The following is a 22,858-nucleotide window of genomic DNA, read 5'->3' as shown; positions in this document are numbered from 1 at the left end:
TTTTAGCTGCAGCTATCAGAAAAGAGGAAGGAATAAAAGTCAGTTTAGGAAGAAGTAAAACCTCCACTAATTGCGCATGACATGATACTAGATACACAAAACCTTAAGGACTCCACCAAAAAAAATCCCAGAACTGATAAATGAATTCCATAAACTTGCAGGATACAAAATCAATGTACAGAAATCTGTGGCATATGCTAATAATGAAACAGCAGATAAATTAACAAAGCAATCCCATTTATAATTGCGCCAAAAATAATAAAATACTTGGGAATAAACCAAAGAGGTAAAAGACCTGTGTTCTGAAAATTATAAAACACTGATGAAAGATAACGAAGATGACACAAGTGGAAAGATTTTTTTTTTAAGATTTTATTTATTTATTTGACAGAGACAAAGAGAGAGATGGAACACAAGCAGGGGGAGTGGCAGAGGGAGAAGCAAGCTTCCTGCTGAGCAGGGAGCCTGATGCAGGCCTCCATCCCAAGACCCTGGGATCATGACCTGAGCTGAAGGCAGCTGCTTAAGGATCAAACCATGCAGGAGCCCAGTGGAAAGATAGTCTACACTCATGGATTGGAAGAATAAAAATTGTTAAAATGTCCATACTTCCCAAAAACTTCACAGATTTAATGCAATTCTTTTCAAAATCTAACAGTTTTCAATAAACTATCCTAAGATTTGTATGGAACCATAAAAGACCCCAAATATCAAAAACAATCTTGAAATAAAAAATACAAATCTGATGGCCCTTCTTTTCACTACATCTGTATCTTTGGGGTAAATACCCAGTAGTGCAATTGCAGGGTCATAGGGAAGTTCTATTTTTAATTTCTTGAGGAATCTCCACACTGTTCTCCAAAGAGGCTGCACCAACTTGCATTCCCACCAACATGGAAGAGGGTTCCCCTTTCTCCACATCCCCTCCAACACATGTTGTTTCCTGTCTTGCTAATTTTGGCCATTCTAACTGGTGTAAGGTGATATCTCAATGTGGTTTTAATTTGAATCTCCCTGATGGCTAGTGACGATGAACATTTTTTCATGTGTCTGATAGCCATTTATATGTCTTCATTAGAGAAGTGTCTGTCCATATCTTCTGCCCATTTTTTTATATGATTGTCTGTTTTTTGTGTGTTGAGTTTCAGGAGTTCTTTATAGATCCTGGATATCAACCTTTTGTCTGTACTGTCATTTGCAAATATCTTCTCCCATTCCGTGGGTTGCCTCTTTGTTTTCTTGACTGTTTCCTTAGCTGTGCAGAAGCTTTTGATTTTGATGAAGTTCCAAAAGTTCATTTTCGTTTTTGTTTCCTTTGCCTTTGGAGACATACCTTAAAAGAAGTTGCTGTGGCTGATAGCAAAGAGATTACTGCCTATGTTCCCCTCTAGGATTCTGATGGATTCCTGTCTCACATTGAGGTCTTTTATCCATTTTGAGTTTATCTTTGTCCCCATTGTTTATAGCAGCAATGGCCATGGTCGCCAAACTGTGGAAAGAACCAAGATGCCCTTCAACAGACGAATGGATAAGGAAGATGTGGTCCATATACATTATGGAGTATTATGTCTCCATCAGAAAGGATGAATCCCCAACTTTTGTGGCAACATGAACGGGACTGGAAGAGATTATGCTGAATGAAATAAGTCAAGCAGAGAGTCCATTATCATATGGTTTCACTTATTTGTGGAGCATAACAAATAGCATGGAGGACAAGGGGAGATGGAGAGGGGAAAGGAGTCGAGGGAAATTGGAAGGGGAGGTGAACCATGAGAGACTATGGACTCTGAAAAACAATTTGAGGGTTTTGAAGGAGCGGGGGGTGGGAGGTCGGGGTACCAGGTGGTGGGTATTATAGAGGGCACGGATTGCATGGAGCACTGGGTGTGGTGCAAAAATAATGAATACTGTTATGCTGAAAATAAAAAATAAATTTAAAAAAATACAAATCTGGGCGCCTGGGTGGCTCAGTGGGTTAAGCCGCTGCCTTCGGCTCAGGTCATGATCTCAGGGTCCTGGGATCGAGGCCCGCATCGGGCTCTCTGCTCAGCAGGGAGCCTGCTTCCCTCTCTCTCTCTCTGCCTGCCTCTCCATCTACTTGTGATTTCTCTCTGTCAAATAAATAAATAAAATCTTTAAAAAAAAAAAAAAAAAAAAAATACAAATCTGTAGGTATTTCAATTCCAGATTTCAAGTTATACTACAAACCTATAGTAATCAAAACAGTATTATGACTGGCACAAATATAGGCACATAGATCAATGGAACAGAACAGAAAGCCCATAAATAACCCAACATTTATATGGTCAATTAATCTTTGACAAAGGAGGAAAAAATATACAATGGGAAAAAGATAATCTCTTCAACAAATGGTGTTGGGCGGACTGAGAAGCCAAATGCAAAAGAATCAAACCAGCCCACTGGCTTATATCATACACTAAGATACATTCAAAATATGTTAAAGACCTAAACATGAGAGCTGAAACTATAAAAATCCTAGAAGAGAGCACTGGCAGAAGTTTCTCTGACATTGGACAGAACAACTTTTTTTCTATATATGTCCCCTGAGGGAAGGCAAACAATAGCAAAAACAAACTATTGGGACTACATCAAAATAAAAAGCTTTTGAAGGGGCAGGGGGTGGGAGGTTGGGGTACCAGGTGGTGGGTATTATAGAGGGCACGGATTGCATGGAGCACTGGGTGTGGTGCAAAAATAATAAATACTGTTATGTTGAAAATAAATAAAATATAAATTTTAAAAAATTAAAAGCTTCTGCACAGCAAAGGACATGATCAATAAAACTAAAAAGAAACCTATTGAATGGAAGAGGACATTTCCAAATGACATCTCTGATAAGGGGTTAGTGTCCAAAGCATACAAAGAGCTGATACAACTCAATACCCCAAAACCAAATGTCCAATTGAAAACTGGACAGAAGACATGAAAAGACATTTCTCTAAAAGACATGTAGATGGTCAACCGACACATGAAAAGATGCTCAGCATCACTCATCATAAGGGAAATGTATATCAAAACTTCTATGAGATATCACCTGACACCTATCAGAATGGTTACGGTAATAAACACAAGAATCAACAGGTGTTGAACCAGGATGTGATGTGGGAAAAAGAAAGTCTATTATCATGTTGGTGGGAATAAAAACTGGGGCAGCCACTGTGGAAAACACTATAAATTTTCCTCAAAAATTTTAAAATGGAACTATTTTACCTTCTAGTAATTGAGCTACTGGGTATTTACCCCCAAAATACAAAAACACTTATTCAAAGGGATATATTCACCTCAATGTTTTTTGCAACATTATTTACAATAGCCAAATTTTGGAAGCAGACCAATCCAAGTGTCCATTGTTAGATGAATGAATAAAGAAGGTAGTGTGTGTGTGTGTATACACACATATGTATTTACATATATACATACACCTATATACAATGGAATATTAGTCATAAAAAAAACAATGAAATCTTGCCATTTGCAGCAACATGGAGTTAGAGACTATAATGCTAGCAAAATAAGGCAGTGAAAGAAAGACAAAGGCCATATGATTTCACTTAGATGTGGAATTTAAGAAACAAAACAAATTATGAAAGGGGGAAAAAAAGAGCAAGTTCTGGTTTGTCTTTAACAATAGAGAACAAATTTATGATTACCTGAAGGGAGGTGTGTGAAGGGGAGAGAAATAGATTAAAGCACACACTTATCATGATGAGCACTGTGTAATATATAGAATAGTTGAATCACTACATTGCACACCTGAAACTAACACTGTTAACTAAATTTGAATTAAAATTTTAAAACTTAATAAATAGAAGTCTGAATAAATTTGAGAATATTAAAATTATATCAAACATCTTTTGAAGCTCAACCCAACCATATAACCACAAAATCAATTACAGGAAAAAGCTAGAAAAATACACACAGGAGTTAAAAAACATGCTATTACTCAACCAATGAGTCAAAAAATTCAGAGAGGAAATAAATAATATATGGGACAAATGTAAAAGAAAACAATTGTCCAAAATCTTTGGGATTTGGCAAAAGTAGTCATAAAAGGAAAGTTTGTAGTGGTACAGACCTATCTCAAAAAAACAAGGAAAATATCCAAAAATCCTAACCTTTCACCTAAAGAAGCTAGGAAAAGAAGAACAAATACCAAATTTAGTAGAAGGAATGAAATAATAAAGATTAGAGCAGAAATAATTGAAATGAAGAAAAAAATAGAAAATATCAATGAAACCAAGAGCTGTTCCTTTGGAAGATATACTTTAATTGATTGATATACTTTAATCAGACTCATTAAGAAAAAAAAAAAGGACCCAAATAAACAAAATCAACAATGACAGAGGAGAAATAACAACTACCACCACAGAAATACAAATACATAGGACTATGAGAGGACTACAGAAATTTATGTCAACAAATCAGACTAGCTAGAAAAAAATGGATAAATTCCTAGAAACATACAATCTTCCAAAACTGAATCAGGAATAGAAAATTTGAATAGATTAAGAGTTATATAATTGAGTTGGTAATCAAGACCCAACACACAAAAGTCCAGGAGAAGATGGTTTCACAGGTGAATTTTTGCCAACAGTTAAAGAAGATTTAATATCTGTTCTTGTCTAACTACTCCAAAAAATGAAAGAGGAAGAAAAGCAGTGCTAGGAGGCTCAGTCAGTTAAGCATCAGCCTTTGGCTCAGGTCATGATCTCAGGGTCTTAAGACAGAGCCCCACATTGGGCTCCCTGCTCAGCAGGGATTCTGCTTCTCCCTCTCCATCAGCCTCTACCCTGTCCCCGCTCTCTCTTTCTCTCAAATAAATAAATACAATCTTAAAAAAAAAAAAAAAAGAAGAAGGAAATCTTTCAAATACATAGTATTAGCCTGATACTGAAACAGATAAAGATACTATTAAAAAGAGAGGAAGAAAGAAAGAACTATAGGCCAATATCCTGGTGAACATAGATACAATAATTCAGTGGAAATATTAGCAAACCAAACTCAACAAAACTTTTTTAAAAACTCATGAATCATTGAGCACTAAATCAAAAACTAATGGTATACTATATGCTGGCTAATTGAACTTAAAAAATCCTTCATCACATCAAGTGATATTTATTCCAGGGATAGAAGGGTGGTCAATATTTACAAATCAATCAATGTGATATATCACATTAAGAAGAGGAAGGATAAAAACTATATGATCATCTCAATAAATGCAGAAAATACATTTGCCAAAATGCAACATCCATTCATGATAAAATTTAAGCCCAGCAGTTACACTACTAGGTATTTACCCAAACAATACAAAAATATTAATTCTAAAGGATACATACCCCCCATGTTTATAGCAGCATTTTCTATAATAGCTCAATTATGGAAATAGCCCAAGTTGACTGATGAATACATTGTCTGATGAATGGATAACAGGTGTATATAATTGCAGGGAATATTACTCAGTCATAAAAAAAAAGAACCAAAGCTTGCCATTTGCAATGACAGGAATGGCATGAGAGAATATTATGCTAAGTGAAATAAATTAGAAATAAAAAACATACCATATGATTTCACTCACTCATATGTGGAATTTAAGAAAAATGAGCCAAGGGGGGAAAAATAGGCAAACAAAGATATGGACTCTTAACTACAGAGGACAAACTGATGGTTACCAAAGGGAAGGTAGGTGGGAGGATGGACTAAATAGGTCATGGGGATTAAGTAGTGCACTTGTGATATGCACTGAGTGTTGTATGGCGGTGTGAAATAACTATAGTTTATACTTGAAACTAATATAACACTGTATGTTAACTAACTGGAATTTAAATAAGAACTTTAAAAAATAAACAAATAAAAATTAGGTTTAGATGGAACATACCTAAACAAAATAAAGGCCATATAACAAACCAATAGCTATTATCATACAACTTTCCTATCAATAGTGAAAAATTCAAAGCTTTTGCTCTAAGATCAGGAGCAAGACAAGGGTATTCACTCTTGCTACTTCCATTCAGCCTTATACTGGAAGTCCTGGCCCCAGCACTCAGACAAAAAAAGAAAAAAGAAGTAAATTTGTCACTGTTAGCAGATAACATGATACTAAGTACAGAAAACCCTAAAGACTCTACCAAAAACTATTGGATATAACAAATTAACTCAGTAAAGTTGCAGGATACAAAATTAATAAAGAAATATCTTGCATTTCTAGATAGTAATAACAAAGTATCAGAAAAAAATTAGAAAACAATCTCATTGGCAATTGCACCAAGGATAAATATCTAAAAATGATAGATTGAGATTTTATATTAATCATTTCAGATAATTTTACTCTGCATCAAATGTATTTCCTCTTTAATGTTGTAAATATTTGGCAATTTAAGATATTGTGTAAAAAGCAATCTGTACAAACATCTCCAGGCTTTGATTTTTGTACCATGGAAATTGTATTTAACCATACAGGGTTTTGGTATGTTTCTATTGTTTACCTTAGTGATGTATTTAAGTGGCTAACATCCAAACGATTATTTGAAGGCACCCGTAATCTTCAGTGTGGAATGTTAAATAATGCTTTTATACTGTATTTTGTACTATGTTGTAACCTCCCTTCCTTATGGCTAGGCTGCTGTAACACTTGCCTGTAATCAGTGAAGGGCTGTGTACCTTGTACTAGTTCACAATGGGCTCTGCTGGACAGATACTGGCCAGTGTTATTGAGGTAATTAAGCAAGATCTGTTCCACAGGGCTAATGCCACCATCTCCCCTTAAAATTTTGTAGAGGTTATAAACAGAAAGTGGTATGTTGTGTGATGATCTGCACTAAGTCCTGCATTCCCATCAAAGCCACCTGGGCCATGAGAAGGGAGTCAAAATGAAGTCCGATTAGAATTCTACTGCAGAGGCCAAGTACATTTAGTATGGCATTGAGTTGTGATATAGTTTTACTTTGATGTGCATTTTGAATTTTCGCTACACCTAGATAGACGTTAAATGATAATTAAAATGCTGTAACCAACTTATTTAATAAAATCAGCACCCAGCCACTAAAAAAAAAAAAAAAAAAGAAAAAAGAAAAAGAATTTAACCAACAAGGTGAAAAACTTATACTCTGAAATCTGTAAGACAAGGGGAAAGAAATTGAAGACAATATAAATAGAAAGATAAACCATGCTCATGGATTGAAGAGCATTGTAAAAGTGTCCATACTACTCAAAGCCATCTACAAATTCACTGCATGCCCTATCAAAATGCCAGTAGTATTTTTTACAGAACTGTAATGAATAGCCCTAAAATTCATATGGAACCACAAAAGATCTTGAGTGGCCAGAGCAATGTTGAGAAAGAACAAAGCTGGATGTATAACAATCCCAGATTTCAAGATATAGTGCAAAGCTATAGTGATCAAAACTGTACAGTTTCGGTGCATGAGCATGCATACACACACACACAAAGACACATAGGTCAAAGGAACAGGATACAGAACCCAGAAATAAGCCCACAACTACATGGTGAGTTAATCTAGGACAAAGAGATAAGAATATACAATGGGGAAAGAGTCCTTTCAATAAGTAGTGATGGGAAAACTAGACAGCTATATAAATGAAGGGAGGGAGGAAGACCCCTTTTTTACCTCATACATAAAAATAAACTGAAAGGGATTAAAGACCTTTATGTGAGACTCAAAACTCCTAAAAAATATATAGACCATAATCTCTTAGATATTAGCTTTGCTAGCATATTTATGGATCTGTCTCCTCAGGCAAGAGAAAAAAAGCAAATATAAACTATTGGGGTTATATTAAAATAAAAGGTTTCTACACAATGAAGGAAACCATCAACAAAGCAAAAAGGCAACCTACTACTGAGTAGGAGAAGGTATCTGCAAATGAAATATCTAATAAATGGTTAATATCCAAAATATACAAAGAACTTACATAACTCAAAACCAAAGAAACAATCTGTTTAAAAAATTGGCAAAAACTTGAAAAGGCTTTTCCAAAGAAGACATACAGATGGCCAATAGACATATGAAAGATGCTCAACACCACTAATCACCAGGGAAATGCAAATATAAACCACAATGAGGTATCATCTTACACCTGTCAGAATGGCTAGACCGGTAACTAACAGCACTTAAAAAAAAAAAAAAGGCTAGAATAAAAAAAGATGAGAAAGAACATATCGGTGAGAATATGGAGGAAAAGAAACCCTCATGCACCATTGGTGGGATTGTAAACTGGTGCAACTACTGTGGAAAACCATATGGGAACTTCTCAAAAAATTTAAAATAGAAATACCTTATGATCCAATAATTCCACTACTAGGTATTTATCTGAAGAAAATGAAAACACTAGTTTAAAAAGATCTCTGCTGGGGTGCCTGGGTGGCTCAGTTGATTGAGCAAATGTCTTTGGTTCGGGTCATGATCCTGGAGTCTCAGGATAGAGTCCCACATCAGGCTCCCTTCTCGGCAGGGTGTCTGCTTCTCCTGCTGACCTCTCTCTTTCATGCTCTCTCTGCCTCTCTCAAATAAATAAATAAAATATTTTTTAAAAAATCTCTGCACCTCTAGATTTATTATAGTATTATATACAATATTCAAAATGAAGAAGCAACCTGCGTCCATCAGTAGATGAATAAAAAAGAAGATGAAAAAGAATATTTAGTACAAGCACACACACACAACCTGGAGTACTACTCAGCCATAAGAAAGAATGAAATCTTGCCATTTGTGATAACATGGATGGATCTAGAGGGTATTACACTATGTGAAATAAGTCCTACAAAGAAGACAAATACCATATGATTTCACCTATATGTGGAATCCATCTTAAAAAACTACCACCAACAAAAAATCTCTAACAGAGTCCTAAATATAGAAAATAAACCAGTGGTTGCTAGAGGATAAGTGAGTGAGGAGGGTGGGTAAAATAGAAGGGGATTAAGAGATACAAACTTCTAGTTATAAATATATGTCAGTCAGCGTAAGAACTATAGTCAGTAATACTGTAATGGTGTTATATGGTGGCAGATGGTGTCTACAGTTACATTGGTAAGCAATGAGTAATAAGTAGAATTGTCAAATCAATATGTTGTACAACTGAAACTAATATAACATTGCATGTCAATTATATTTTCAATTAAAAAACAGAAAACCTACAACTACAGGTATACCTCATTTTATCATGCTCTGCTGTATTACATTTCACAGATACTGCATTTTTTTAAATATGCTGGTCACCATACAGTACATCATTGGTTTTTGATGTAGTGTTCCATGATTCATTTCTTGCATATAATATCCAGTGCTCATTGCAACATGTGCCCTCCTTAATAGCCATCACCAGGCTAATCCATCTTCCCACAACCCTCCCCTCTGAAACCCTCAGATTTTTTCCAGGAATCCAGTCTCTCATGGTTTGTCTACTCCTCTGATTTCCTCTCCTTCAGTTTTCCCTTCCTTCCTTAATGTTCTCCATGCTATTCTTCATGTTCCACATATGAGTGAAACCATATAATTGTCTTTCTCTGCTTGACTTATTTCACTTAGCATAATCCCCTCCGGTTCCATCCATGTCAGTGCAAATGGTGGTGTTCATTCTTTCTGATGGCTGAGTAATACTCTACTATATATATGGACCACATCTTCTTTATCCATTCATCTGTTGAAGGGCATCTAGCTTTTTCCACATTTTGGGTATTGTGGACATTCCTGCTATGAACATTGGGGTACATATGACCCTTCTTTTCATTACATTACATTCATTACATTTTCTTTGGGGTAAACATCCAGTAGTGCAATTAGTTGGGTCATATGGTAGCTCTGGTTTTTTTGTTGTTGTTGTTGTTTTTTTTAGATTTTATTTATTTATTTGACAGATAGAAATCATAAGTAGGCAGAAAGGCAGGTGGGGGCGTGGTAAGCAGGCTCCCCACTGAGCAGAAAGCCCAGTGCAGGGCTCGATCCCAGGACCCTGGGACCATGACCTGAGCCAAAGGCAGAGGCCTTAACCCACTGAGGCACCTAGGTGTCCCAGTAGCTCTATTTTTAACTTCTTGAGGAACCTCCATACTATTTTCCAAAGTGGCTGTACCAATTTGCATTCCCACCAACAGTTTAAGAGGGTTGCCCTTTCTCCACATCCTCTCCAAAATTTGTTGTTTCCTGCCTTGTTAATTTTTGTCATTCTAACCAGTGTAAGGTGGTATCTCAATGTGGTTTTGATTTGAATTTTCCTGATGGCTAGTGGTGTTGAACATTTTTTCATGTGTCTGTTAGCCATCTGTAAGTCTTCTCTGGAGAAATGCCTGTTCGTGTTTTCTGCCCATTTTTTTTAAACTTTGGTACTGCATTTTTTTTAATAGATTGAGAATTTGGGACAAACTGTGTTGAGCAAGTTTATCAGCACCATTTTTCCAAAAGTATTTGCTAACTTTGACTCTGTATGTCACATTTTGGTGAGTTTGCACTATTTCAAATTTTTGCATTATTCTATCATTATGGTGACCTGTGATCTGTGACTATGACAGCTAAAAACTAAGTTAATTGTTAGTATTTTTTTTTTTTTGGTAGAACAACCTTTTATTGAACATTTAAGAAAAGGCTAAAAATATCTGAAAAATATTTCTTTTTCAATACATGAAAAACCACTATGTAATATATTTCTTTAAAAAACAAGCTCTATATTATTTCTAGATAAAGTTTTTTTATTAAGTTCAATTACCAAACATATAATACATCATTAGTTTTTCATTAGTTGCATATAACACCCAGTACTCATCAGATCTCATGCCCTCCTTAGCATTTTATCAACAAGGTATTTAACTACACTATGTAAACATTTTAGACATGATGCTATTGTACATTTAATAGAATATAATACACTGTAAACATAACTTTTATATGCACTGGAAAAATTCATTTGCCTTGCTTCATTTCAGTATTTGTTTTATCAAGGTGATCTAGAACTAAACCCACAATCTCCAAAGTATGCCTATATACATTTTAGTTTCAAAGATACAATTTAAAAATATACTTTTTGATTCAAAGACACAAATAGGATAAAAATAAATGGGTGGAAAATTATATGTCATGCAAATAGTAATAGAAATGGAATGGCTATTCTAATAGCCAACAAAAGGCTTTATGATGAAAATTGTCATTAGCATTTAAAGTATTTATAACAATAAAACAACCAATCCATAAAAAACATAATAATTATAAACAAGTTGCAACTAACAACAGAGCTCCAAAATACATGAAACAAAAGCTGACATTATTAAAGGAGAAACAAACAATAGAATTTAAAGACTTCAGTACCTAACTTTCAATCATGATAGAAATAAGCAGAATGTCTACAGCAAAAGCTAGACTTGCGCAACATTATATATGAACTAGCTCTAACAAATATCTGAAATTGACAGCAAACAAGAATGACAAAAGACCTATTTTTCTCAAATTCATATGAAAAATCCAATACTCGTGGCGCCTGGGTGGCTCAGTGGGTTAAGCCGCTGCCTTCGGCTCAGGTCATGATCTCAGGGTCCTGGGATCGAGTCCCGCATCCGGCTCTCTGCTCAGCAGGGAGCCTGCTTCCTCCTCTCTCTCTCTCTGCCTGCCTCTCTGCCTGCCTCTCTGCCTACTTGTGATCTCTCTCTGTCAAAAAAAAAAAAAAATCCAATACTCTTCGATGATTGAAACCAATCAACGCATTGGAAATAGGGGCACCTAGGTGGCTCAGTGGGTTAAAGCCTCTGCCTTCAGCTCAGGTCATGATCCCAGGGTCCTGGGATTGAGCCCCAAATTGGGATCTCTGCTCAGCAGGGAACTTCCTTCCTCCTCCCTCTCTGCCTGCCTCTCTACTTGTAATCTTTGTCTGTCAAATAAATAAATAAAATATTTTTAAAAATAAATAAATTAATTAAAAAAATAAATAGATGAAAACTTCTTCACTTTGATAAAAAACATCTATGAAACAAGGACACTAAACATGGTGTAGTAGAATGAAGATTTACCTCCTAATATCAGGAATAAGACAAGGTCATCTGTTTCTATTCAATATTACAGATGTACTAGCCAGAGCAATTGAGCAAGAAAAAGGGAAAAAAATATATCCAGCCTGGAAAGGAAAAAGTAAAATTGTTTCAACAGGTCTTTTACATAAATTCCAAAGGAATCCACACGAATACTAGTAGAAGAATGACAGATTTGATAAGTCCACAAGAAACAAAGATCCAAAAATCATTTGTAATTCTAAACCCTAGTAATGAACAATCTGAAAGTGAAATTAGACAATCTTATTTATGATGGCATTACAAACAATAAGATGCCTGAAGCAAATTTAACCAAAGAAGTGCTAGCCACGTACACTTAAAGCTTTAAGAGAAATTAAATAAAACCTAAATGGAAAAATATCCAGATGTTCCCAGATCAGAAGATTTAATCCACAGATGTTGTGCAACCCCTATCAAAGTCCTAGATGCCTTTTCTGAAGATGCTGATAAGCTGATCCTAAAATTCATGTAAAAATGCAAGAGACCCAGAAAAATCTAAAACATTCATAAAAATAAAGAGAATGCACAATTTCCTAATTTCAAAACTTATTATAAACCTACAATAAGATGCCTGGGTAGCTCAGTTGGTTAAGCGTCTGCCTTTGGCTCAGGTCATGATCCCAGGGTCCTGGGATCAAATATCACATTGGGCTCCCTGCTCAGGGGTGAGGAGTCTGCTTATTCCTCTACCCCTCCCCCCTGCTTGTGCTCTCACTCTCTCTCAAGCTCTCTTTCTAATAAATACAATCTTAAAAAAATAGAAGCTACAGTAATCAAGATAGTGTGTTGGTATCCTAAGAACAGATATATAAAACAACGAAACAGAATTGAGAATCAAGCCACAGTCCAGTTATTGTTTGATTCTATTTATATAAAATATTAAGAATAGGAAATTTTAGATATAGAATTAAATTAAGGACTGGGAATGGAAGGGGTGGGTGAACAGTGACTGATAATGGATACAAATTTTCTTCTGAAAATGATGAGAATGTTCTAAAAATTAATTATGATGATGGTTGTATAACTCTATAAATATACTAAATACTACTAGATTTTATATTTTAAAAGGTTGAATTTTTTCATATATGAATATTATCTCAATAAAACTGTTATAAGAAAAAGAAATCACCTCTTCAGTTATGGGTTTTTTTTAAAGGATGATATTTATGGCATGTAGCATAGTTTGATACAAAATTAAATATTTCTCTGAATGTAATAGAACAATTACAATAGACTGTTACATAAGGGTTTTAGTTTCCTCTTCCAGATTTCCCTAATTCTTTTCTATCCAGTTCATGAGTGACCCAGAGACTAATTTCTATTGCATTTCTTTTTTTCCTTTTCCTTTTTTATGAAGTATTACTTAATACTTCTATAATAAGTAAAGGAAAAAGATAGCATCTAATTATTATTATTTATTTTTCAGAAAACCTGTAATTTTCTGTTCATCAGATTTTCCTCAAAGAACATTCTCTGAAGTAACTCATTTTTTGAAACACTAGTTCACCCACAAATGCAAGAGGAGGCTGAGGACAAAGAGAATGGTGGAAAAGGTATTTCACAATTTACGAAGGTAAAAGCAACAACTTCATTTTCCATTTTAAAAAGTAAATAATTAGAAAAGGAAAGAAAGGAAACAGTGCTCATTGTTGCTAAGTAAATCAACATTCACTGGCTCCTCTTTGAACTATAAAAGTAGAGGTCAGAGGTAAAGATGTGGATAAGGAAAGGGATTCATAGAACACTGAGCTTGAAAAGAACTTTAAAAGTATCTTGTCTAACCCTCATTTGCAGCCATAGCCAAGGACCAAGTGACCTTCCATAGTGACCAGGCAAGTTACTGAGGTCTTCTGGATTTTTTTTCCAGTGCCTTTTCCTCTTTGTCTTTATGGAAAAGATGATAATTGGTCCAGTATTCCTTCTTTCCCCTTCACATTTAGTAAGAGAATTCTGGTCTGGAAGCCAGGAGATGTGCAACGTATGCATTTCTTCCCTGCTTTCCTTGTTTCATTTATCTTATAATTATCTTGAGGTACAATGGAGAAACTTTCTAGAGATGACAAATCCACAGTTAGAGAACATCTGCATTTCTGTATGACTTTATGGGGCAAAGGCTTCAACAGCCCTGGACCACTTACCTCTAAACTGTTGCATGAATAAAACCCAAACTTCTTCTTTTTTTTTTTTTTAATTTATTTATTTGACAGAGATCACAAGTAGGCAGAGAGGCAGGCAGGGGTTTGGGCGTGGGAGCAGGCTCCCCGATGAGCAGAGAGCCCCATGCGGTGCTCAATCTCAGGACCCTGGGATCATGACTGGAACCGAAGGCAGAGGCTTTAACCCACTGGGCCACCCAGGCACCCCCAAACTTCTTACATAAGTCATTATATTTTGGAGTTTTAGGTTACAGCATCTTAACCTGTACCTAACAAGTAAAAACATGAAAGATTTCCTAAGACAGAGAAAGTACACCTACCAGCTTCCCAGTCCCAGAGTTTAGAAGAGTGTCTGGTGCATGACAAGTTTGATGAAGCATACTACTCAATAAAGACAAAAGTGCAAAAGGGAAGGGCAAGGAAAAAACAGAAAGGAGAAATTATGTGTTAGCAAAGCAACAAAACTACCAGTTAGTGAAAACTAAAGTTGCTTTTAAGGGAACATTTCCACCGGATCTTTTCATCTTCCTCTGCTAACTATCACAACTTAGACTCCACAGAGTTATCTGCACAGAAGTGCAGAGGTATTTTGTTATTGAAGAATTCCCCAGGCTTCCCCTGAAAGGGGATTTCTTGCCTTGCCCTGATTCTCATGGGAATCCCACCTTTTAATAGAAGAGTACACTTGCAGTTAGTTTTTTAAGTGCACAGTCGGCATTATTCCAAACCCCCTGAATATCACAGAAATGGGTATCTGCTACCTACAGCAATCATGTTTTTCTTCAGCCTGTGAGAAAGCTGTGTTGGAACACAGATAAAACAGACAAGCCAGACCTGGCTGATAAGTGGGTGACTTGCACTAGCAAGGGACACCTCTAGTCTTTTAAGGCTTCTCAAGGGTGGGGTGAGGTGATAAAGATGGTTCAACCCCATCCCCCACCTCAAATAAGAGTCCTATAACATGCATAGAGATTAGATTCCATTCTGGCCCTGAGGAGATCTATTTTCATTCTAGAAAGTACTTTCTATATTAATATTCAACCAGTGAATGACAGTTTCTCAACAACAAAACTAATAAAAAAAATTTTAATGAAGGCAGCAACATAAATGCACAGAAAGTTGTACTATGGAAAGTAGGACTTTAAGGGACCTATCAATTCATCTTGTATGTCCTTGGCCACTAATGGATTGTTCCCCAGAGCAAATTTCTAATTATTTTAACCAGGCTACTTTTAAATGACTCAGGTGGAGAGGGTTTTTACAACTTCCATTGGGGGAGAGTTTTCTGCGGTCTGATACACATCGCTGTTTCGAACTGGTTGGTTTGGTACAAAAATTTCCTTTTTAAATGTATTTGTTTTGTTATTTTCCACCAAGAACTTGCTATATTGGGAAGAATTAGGTTACCACATGCTGGTTTCTTATTCTATTCATTTCATTGTGAATCTCTTATCCAGTGAGGTTTCTATCATACTTCTGGACAGCACATCCTGCTATATCAGTTCTCTCCAGCTCTAGGATCCTCAGGTGAAGTCCCCTGGGGAGGGATTCACAGTGCCATCAGGAATGCTTTCTGTCAGTACCTGGGGGGATCCTTCTGTCTGATCCATGTTGTTCCCTTTCTATAAGGGCTGATCTGTTCAGATATTCTCCTCTTTACACACAGAAACTAAACTTTATTATTTACTATTCATTCTACTCTAATAGCGTGTGGTAAAAATTTTGATTTTTTAAACACAATGTATCTATACAGAATCATAGAACACTTTGCAATAACATTTATTATTTCTACTGAGGCACCTGTCATATTATTTACTTTCTCCAACCCAAATATTGTGGACAAAAATTATGTCCTTTACTTTTTTTTATTCAATGTATCTCATAGAGTCTATCTTTGTGTCTGACATGTAGCAGACACTAAGGACATAATTTTAAAAAACATAACTGAAAGAATAATTATCTGGACTTTTTCAAGATTGCTATGATAAGACTCAAGATACATATAAAAGTATAGTTGAACTGCATCACCTTAATAAAATAGCCAGCATGTTGCTGTCTCCATAATTAATATATTTTCTAATTAAATTTACATTTATACCACAGTCTCTCCAAAGAGTTATCTTAGTGAAATAAAAAACAGTGTTTGGTTTCATTTACCATTATTTGTTATCAGTATAAAGTTGGGTGGGTCATCTATGCTCTGTGAGCTTCTGTTTCCTCCTCTTCAAAATGAGCATAGCAATAATTATTCATGGCCATGTTTTTGAGATTAAATGGGATCACTTATTTGCATGTTTTTAGATTGGTGCCTGGCCTATAGTTTGTAAGCTGAGTCAATTAGGGTGCTTTGCTTAAGGAATAAAATAGGTCAACTAAAAGTAGATTTATAGTAAGGTAAATTTATCTTATTTTATGAAAAGACTACATTAGAGCATCTTGGGCTGCTATAACAATATACCATAGACTGGGAGGCTTACACAATAAACATATATATCTCACAGTTCTGGAAGCTGGAAGTCCAAGGTCAGGATACCAGGAGATTCACTTTCTATTAAGAAGTCTCTTCCTGCCTTGTAGATGGCTACCTTTTACTGTGTCCTCACTTGGCAGAGGGAGAGAGAGAGTGATCTCTGGTGACTCCTCCTCTTATAAGGACACTAATTCCATTGGGGGGGCACCTTAATAACCTCATCTAAACCTAATTACTTCAGAAAGTAACTCTCTAAATACCATCACATTGGGAATTAGGACTTCAACATAAGTATTTGGGGAGGATACAAACATTAAATCCATGACAGGCAGAGTCAAGGTTGATAATTCAATAGCTCAACAATACTTATCATTGTGCTTTGTATCTGCGCTCTATCATTCTCCACATGACCATAACATCTCTGCTGGTTCTCAATGACTGGTTTCCAAATATGCTGCTTAAAGACATTGCCCTAACCAGCAAATAGGATCTTCTTGGGCATCTTTTTATTAGGGAGGCATGTTTTTTCTTTAGATACTATTAATATTGTGTTACATTTTATGCTCCAGCAGCAAAAAAATTCTAGAAAAACAAGTTCGTATAATTTCAGAGGCTTTTAAAAAGCAGCAGGATCTGCCAGACAGGAAGAAAATGGGGAAAGTTTATTGAGAAGAAAAACTAATGAGTTGTCAACCGCTTTCCCCCTTAATTAGATCCATGACATATTTTACTTGGTAAGTATATAGTAGGTGTTTTATAGTGATTTAATGCTTATAATTTTGCTCTATAAGTGGAAAAATGAAATAGAAGATTATATAGCAAACAAAGAGTCAACCTGAATTGTAAATGAATCCGAAGTCTGAAATGCAGAAAAGAGCTCTAGAAGTACACATTTGAATTACTTATGTGCCTATACATCTTCTTACTAGCTCTTTTAATGCTGGGGGCAAGACTTTTAGTATCCCTGATCCTCTGTCTTCTTACCTACATGAAAAATTAAATAAATAAAGCTCTAGTCTCATAAGTTTTTTGTGAGCTTTAAAACAGGTAATATTCATGTAAGCTCCTAAAATAATAGCAGACATACTGTCCTCCTGTTGGTTTAAGTCAAATCTGCATTATCTGTTTAAAAGCTTTTGCTTTTTTCCCCCACTATTACCACTATTCTGAAAATCAAGTGCATCACAAAAAGAAGACTCTAGAACCAGAGGATCCAAATCCTTTTTTTTTTTTTCCCCTGTGATCCTTACAAGCAAATTTTCCTCCCTGGCTTGTAAAATTGATTCTCCCTATTTATACAGTATTACAAGAACTCATATCAACCAATCACTGTGCCTATCATATAGAAGGCACTCAATCAGTGACTGAGCTGCATCTTCAAAGTATTTGGGAAGGGAAGAAATATGATTAAGATATCAGGTATAAGTGAAGATAAGGAAAAACTAGAACTTTCATACACTGCCACTGGAGGTACAGTTGTATAACTATTTTAGAAATCTCTAAAGTATTAAACATATACTTACCATACTATCCAACCATTTTACTCCTAGATATTTACTCAGAGAAAAGGAAATATATATCCATACAAAGACTTGTACACAAATGTTCATTACAGTTGTTTTTTTTTTTTGCAATTGCTCTTACTAAAAGCAATCCAGATATTCATCAACTAGTAAAAGGATAAACAAATTGCAGTGTAAATCCACACAGCGAAATATACTTGGCAATAAAAGGCAATAAAAAATAACTATTAGTCCATTAACCAACATGGATGAATCTCAAAATACTTATGCTAAACATTCTAGATCCCAATCATAATATATAATGATTCCATTTGTATAAACATCCAGGCATGATAATGGCAGAAAGCAGATCAGGAGTGGCTAGGGATAAGAATCAGGGAAGGACAGGAAGGAAGGATTACCAAAGGACATAAAACTTTAGGAGGTGATTGTTATGTTCACTATTCTGATTATTGTGATGTTTCATAGTTGTCTGTATTTGTCATCATATCAATTGTGCAGTTTAAACATGTAAAGTTTATTGTATGTCAGTTATATAGCGAAAGGTTTTACCAAAGGAAAAAAAAAAGATGGTAAAAGTCATAACCCAGTAGGTGCACTCTTCTGAAGCATAGAGATACAACCAAATGATTAAGTTAAGTGGACCAGGAACAATTACCATGTAAATGCATTTGTAGGTCAATGACTAACCGAAGTCTAATGAATTATTTTAACCTACATGAGGATTTTCAACTAAAAGTGGCTTTGGAGCTAGGATGTGGTCTCATTAGAATCTTAAGCAAAATAGGGCGTGCCTGGATTCACAATTCTCACCTTGCTTAATTGAAGTGAGTTTTGCCTTTGCTGTGGAGCTGGGAGCTTGCTTGTACTTTTCATTGTCCCCATTTTGCTTGATCCAGAGCTCTTGATTTATTGCTAATCCCTCCACCCCTTTGCAATTTGATGGCCATGTTCTACTTCTCAAGCACCTCTCCAGCTTATTATTTCTTTAATTGCACCCCTTACCCACGCTGCTCTCCTTGGTCACATTTGCTCAATTAGTTTCTTAATTTTAGACCAGGGACATAGCCTGGTGCATCACAGTTTTCTAACTGCCCTGACACTCAAAATGATGAACGTAAATACCTTCAACAGAAGTTGCTCTTCCCATTCCAATTCCAAGACAAACTTGTAATTTTACAGATGGTTCTGTAATCTAGTATCTTATTTTTGGAGAAAAAAAGAAAACTGAAGTGGATAGAACAGAGAAGAAATATAGCTTTCAGGATGACCTAGGTGGAAAATATAGGGGAGAAAGAAAGGTCAGATTTCAATTACAGAAAAGTATAGTGTGTGTGTAGAGTTGCCTACATGTGCCCAGACTTGCTAAACTCTTTCTATTTGGAGAGCCTTGCAAGGCATTCTATTCCAGATGTGCTTTACACTGCTCATCTCCTTTCTTTCTTTCTTTCTTTTTTTTTTAAGATTTTATTTATTTATTCGACAGAGAGAGATCACAAGTAGACAGAGAGGCAGGCTGAGGGGGGGGGGGAGAAAGAGAGAGAGAAGCAGGCTCCCTCCTGAGCAGAGATCCCAATGTGGGGCTCAATCCCAGGACCCTGAGATTATGACCTGAGCCAAAGGCAGAGGCTTAACCCACTGAGCCACCCAAGCACCCCATGCTCATCTCCTTTCAAAACAACTCTTATCTCCCTTTTCTTCTCCTGGCAAGTGATTGTGGTGAAAAGGAAGATGTCAAGATTCTGAACAGAGATAAAGACTGAAGTTATTTAGAAGCCAGCAACAGGAGGTAACCCAAGGTAGGTGATATCCAGCCTTACCTCTGGGTATTTCTTGTTCCAAATTTTGGGTACTATTTTCTGCTATTCAGAGGTCTTGTGGAAGAGGGAGTGTTCCATGAGGTCAGTGGGGTTTTAAATTCTATTTAAGATGTTAAGAGTCCTCATTTAACCTAGTCTTTTCATTTACAGGTAGAAAAATTTAAAACTCAGAAAATTATTTGTCTAGGTCACAAAGTTAAAAGAAATGGTTGGGGAAAAGGAAAGCTCTGTGGAATGAAGAAGTCAGACAGTGAGCTGGACTTCAGAAAGCAGTACGCATCAACGGCAGCTGAGGCCTAAAGGCGAGCAGACAAGGAACAGTCAAGTGATGCTAAAAACAAGGGCAACAAAAAGGCTGTTTAAGATTGTTGACTGGTTCAACCTTCTGCCGGATGGGCCTCTTGTTGAATATGGTTTCTCAAACAACCATCTCTAGTGGACGACGCAAAGCAGGGCAAACACTCAAAATTCAAACAGAAAATTGTTTCCTCTGGGCTGGTAAGGCACAAAATCAAAAAGCTCTGTAAATCTGGACTCCCATATGTGATTCTCAGCTGGTGTGAGTCCCTGAATGAATTACATGCAGCCACAGAAATTAATGCTACACACATGGGGACTCAACTTAAAAGGAAGAATTGCATCTGAGAGGACTCTGCCAGGCATTAAGAAACTCTGGAAAGCAGACAGAGTCCACATTGATATGGTATGCTAGCTATGGAAGACCCCCAGTGACATTATAATCAAGCACAGGAATAATGTATAATAAATGAGCAAGGACACAAATTGAAAGAATAGCAAAAAAGCAATAAAATGACGCCTTTATATTCAGTTTTCAATAGTCGGGTGGACTAGGTGGGTGTTAGCTCTCACTTTCCTGCCCATCGGAAATCCTGCCTTGTTCTGAGTGAATTTAGTGCTCTTTACACACGTTAAAGCCTGTAGTCAAATGATTTAGGATGACCCCTTTTCCTTCTGGCCTCATGCTAATTGACTTGAGAGTGAGTTACAGTCCCAAGAGAATAGCAGCCACACACTGGTTGTATTTTTAATGTCAATTTCTGCAGGAGCTTTTACATGAGGAAATTGTTGTAACAATTATTCTATCCTGGGCCATAGGATAGATATTGATTTTTAGCCTATTAGTTGAGGAAGGATGAATGGGTCTATGTAAATGCAAAATGGGATGAGGGTCACCTGCATCTTTGTGTAAAGCAGAGATACCCAGATACTTGGGGGATTGTGTTATTTTTACTGCTCTTTGGAGAGTTTTATAGATTTGGAAAGCTGGGAAACAAAGCAGCTAAAGTATGTCTATGGTTATAATTATAGGGCTAATAAATAGAATTGAGATTAGTAAACTCTTAAGTAAGGAATATCAACACATGTATTCAGAAATGTTTCTTTTTGTCTTTTTGTCATTAATAGTGGCTTTTTGTATTTCTGAAAAATCTAAAATGTCCAGGAGACAGGGTTGCCATGGTGTACAACTCAAGAAGCAAAATTCGCCAACAGAATTGCCTGGAGAGACCATAAATCCTCAATTGAAGGGGTGCCTGGGTGGCTCCATCAGTTAAGCAGCTGCCTTTGGCTCAGGTCATGAGTCTGGGGTCCTGAAATTGAGCCTGGCATGGGGCTCCCTACTCAGTGGGGAGTGTGCTTCTCCTTCTTACTCGGCCCTTCCCTACCCAGATCACTCACACTTTTTCTCCCTTTCTCTCAAATAAACAAAACCTTTAAAAAAATACCCAATTGAAAATCATGTCTTATGTTGCAGCATAGAAGAATATAATGTAAGTATGCATTTGAAAGGTGCAATACAAGGAAATGTTAGAAATAGGAATTAAATTTCTATATTTGAAAAGAATTTACTTAAAAACAACTAAGGTTGACTAAAGATTATTTCAATAGTGACATCATTCTATTTGGATTTGCTGGATTCATTTTCTTGGGTAGAAATGAAAAGATGGAAAACATTACGCAAAAGACAGGCATATGATATAAGTTTTGGTCAGAGGAAACAGAAAAAGCCCTATGTTACTAAAGCAGACAACTTAAACAATATATGCCAGAGAAATCTGGACCCAAATTTATAGGAACAGACATTGTGGTAAGAGAGGAAAAGCCAAAACACATTTCACATTTTGCCTAAGGTCTGTCTCCTAAAGCGGGTAAAGGGCCAGATCTTAGGAGTCAATTAGGAAACAATCTTTCAAGAAAAAAATAAGATCCAGATTGGAAAGATGACAGATTAGGAGGATCTTGAGCTCACCTCCAATAGATTTATGGAGGCAATAACTACATCTATGCAAAAAACTCTAAAAACAACCACAAGACTGGCAGAACAAATCCTATATAGTTAGTCATAGAGAGAAGAAGACTTTGAAAAGGATGGGAGTGGTGGCGATGCAGTTGAGAACCAAACCTGGGGTGTGACTAACCACAAACAGGAGGACATTACAAGCCCAAAGAAGTGCAGGGATCAGACCCCACACTCGGCATTCTCAGCCCTGGAGACTTATACGGGATAGATGAATCCCCATAACACTGAGCTTTGAAAATCAGTGAGGCTTAACTCCAAGAGCCTTGAAAATCAGTAAGGCTTTACCCTAAGAGAGCCAGAGGATGATAGGAAATCAAGGCCCCACCCTTAGGGAGTCCACAAGCTAAATGACTCAACCTGAGACACAGCACAGAAATAGCTTAAAAAGCACCTAGGGTATACATGAAGGGAATATATTGACTAATCTTAAGACATGTGCCAGAGGGGCAGGGATCTGTAGGTGAGTCCTCCAAGAACAAAGGTTCTGGTGGGTGTGATT

The sequence above is a fragment of the Mustela lutreola genome, chromosome 10 (assembly GCF_030435805.1).
Source record: "Mustela lutreola isolate mMusLut2 chromosome 10, mMusLut2.pri, whole genome shotgun sequence".
In the NCBI taxonomy this organism is placed as follows: Eukaryota; Metazoa; Chordata; class Mammalia; order Carnivora; family Mustelidae; genus Mustela; species Mustela lutreola.
Note: the sequence above shows the minus strand (reverse complement) of the source record.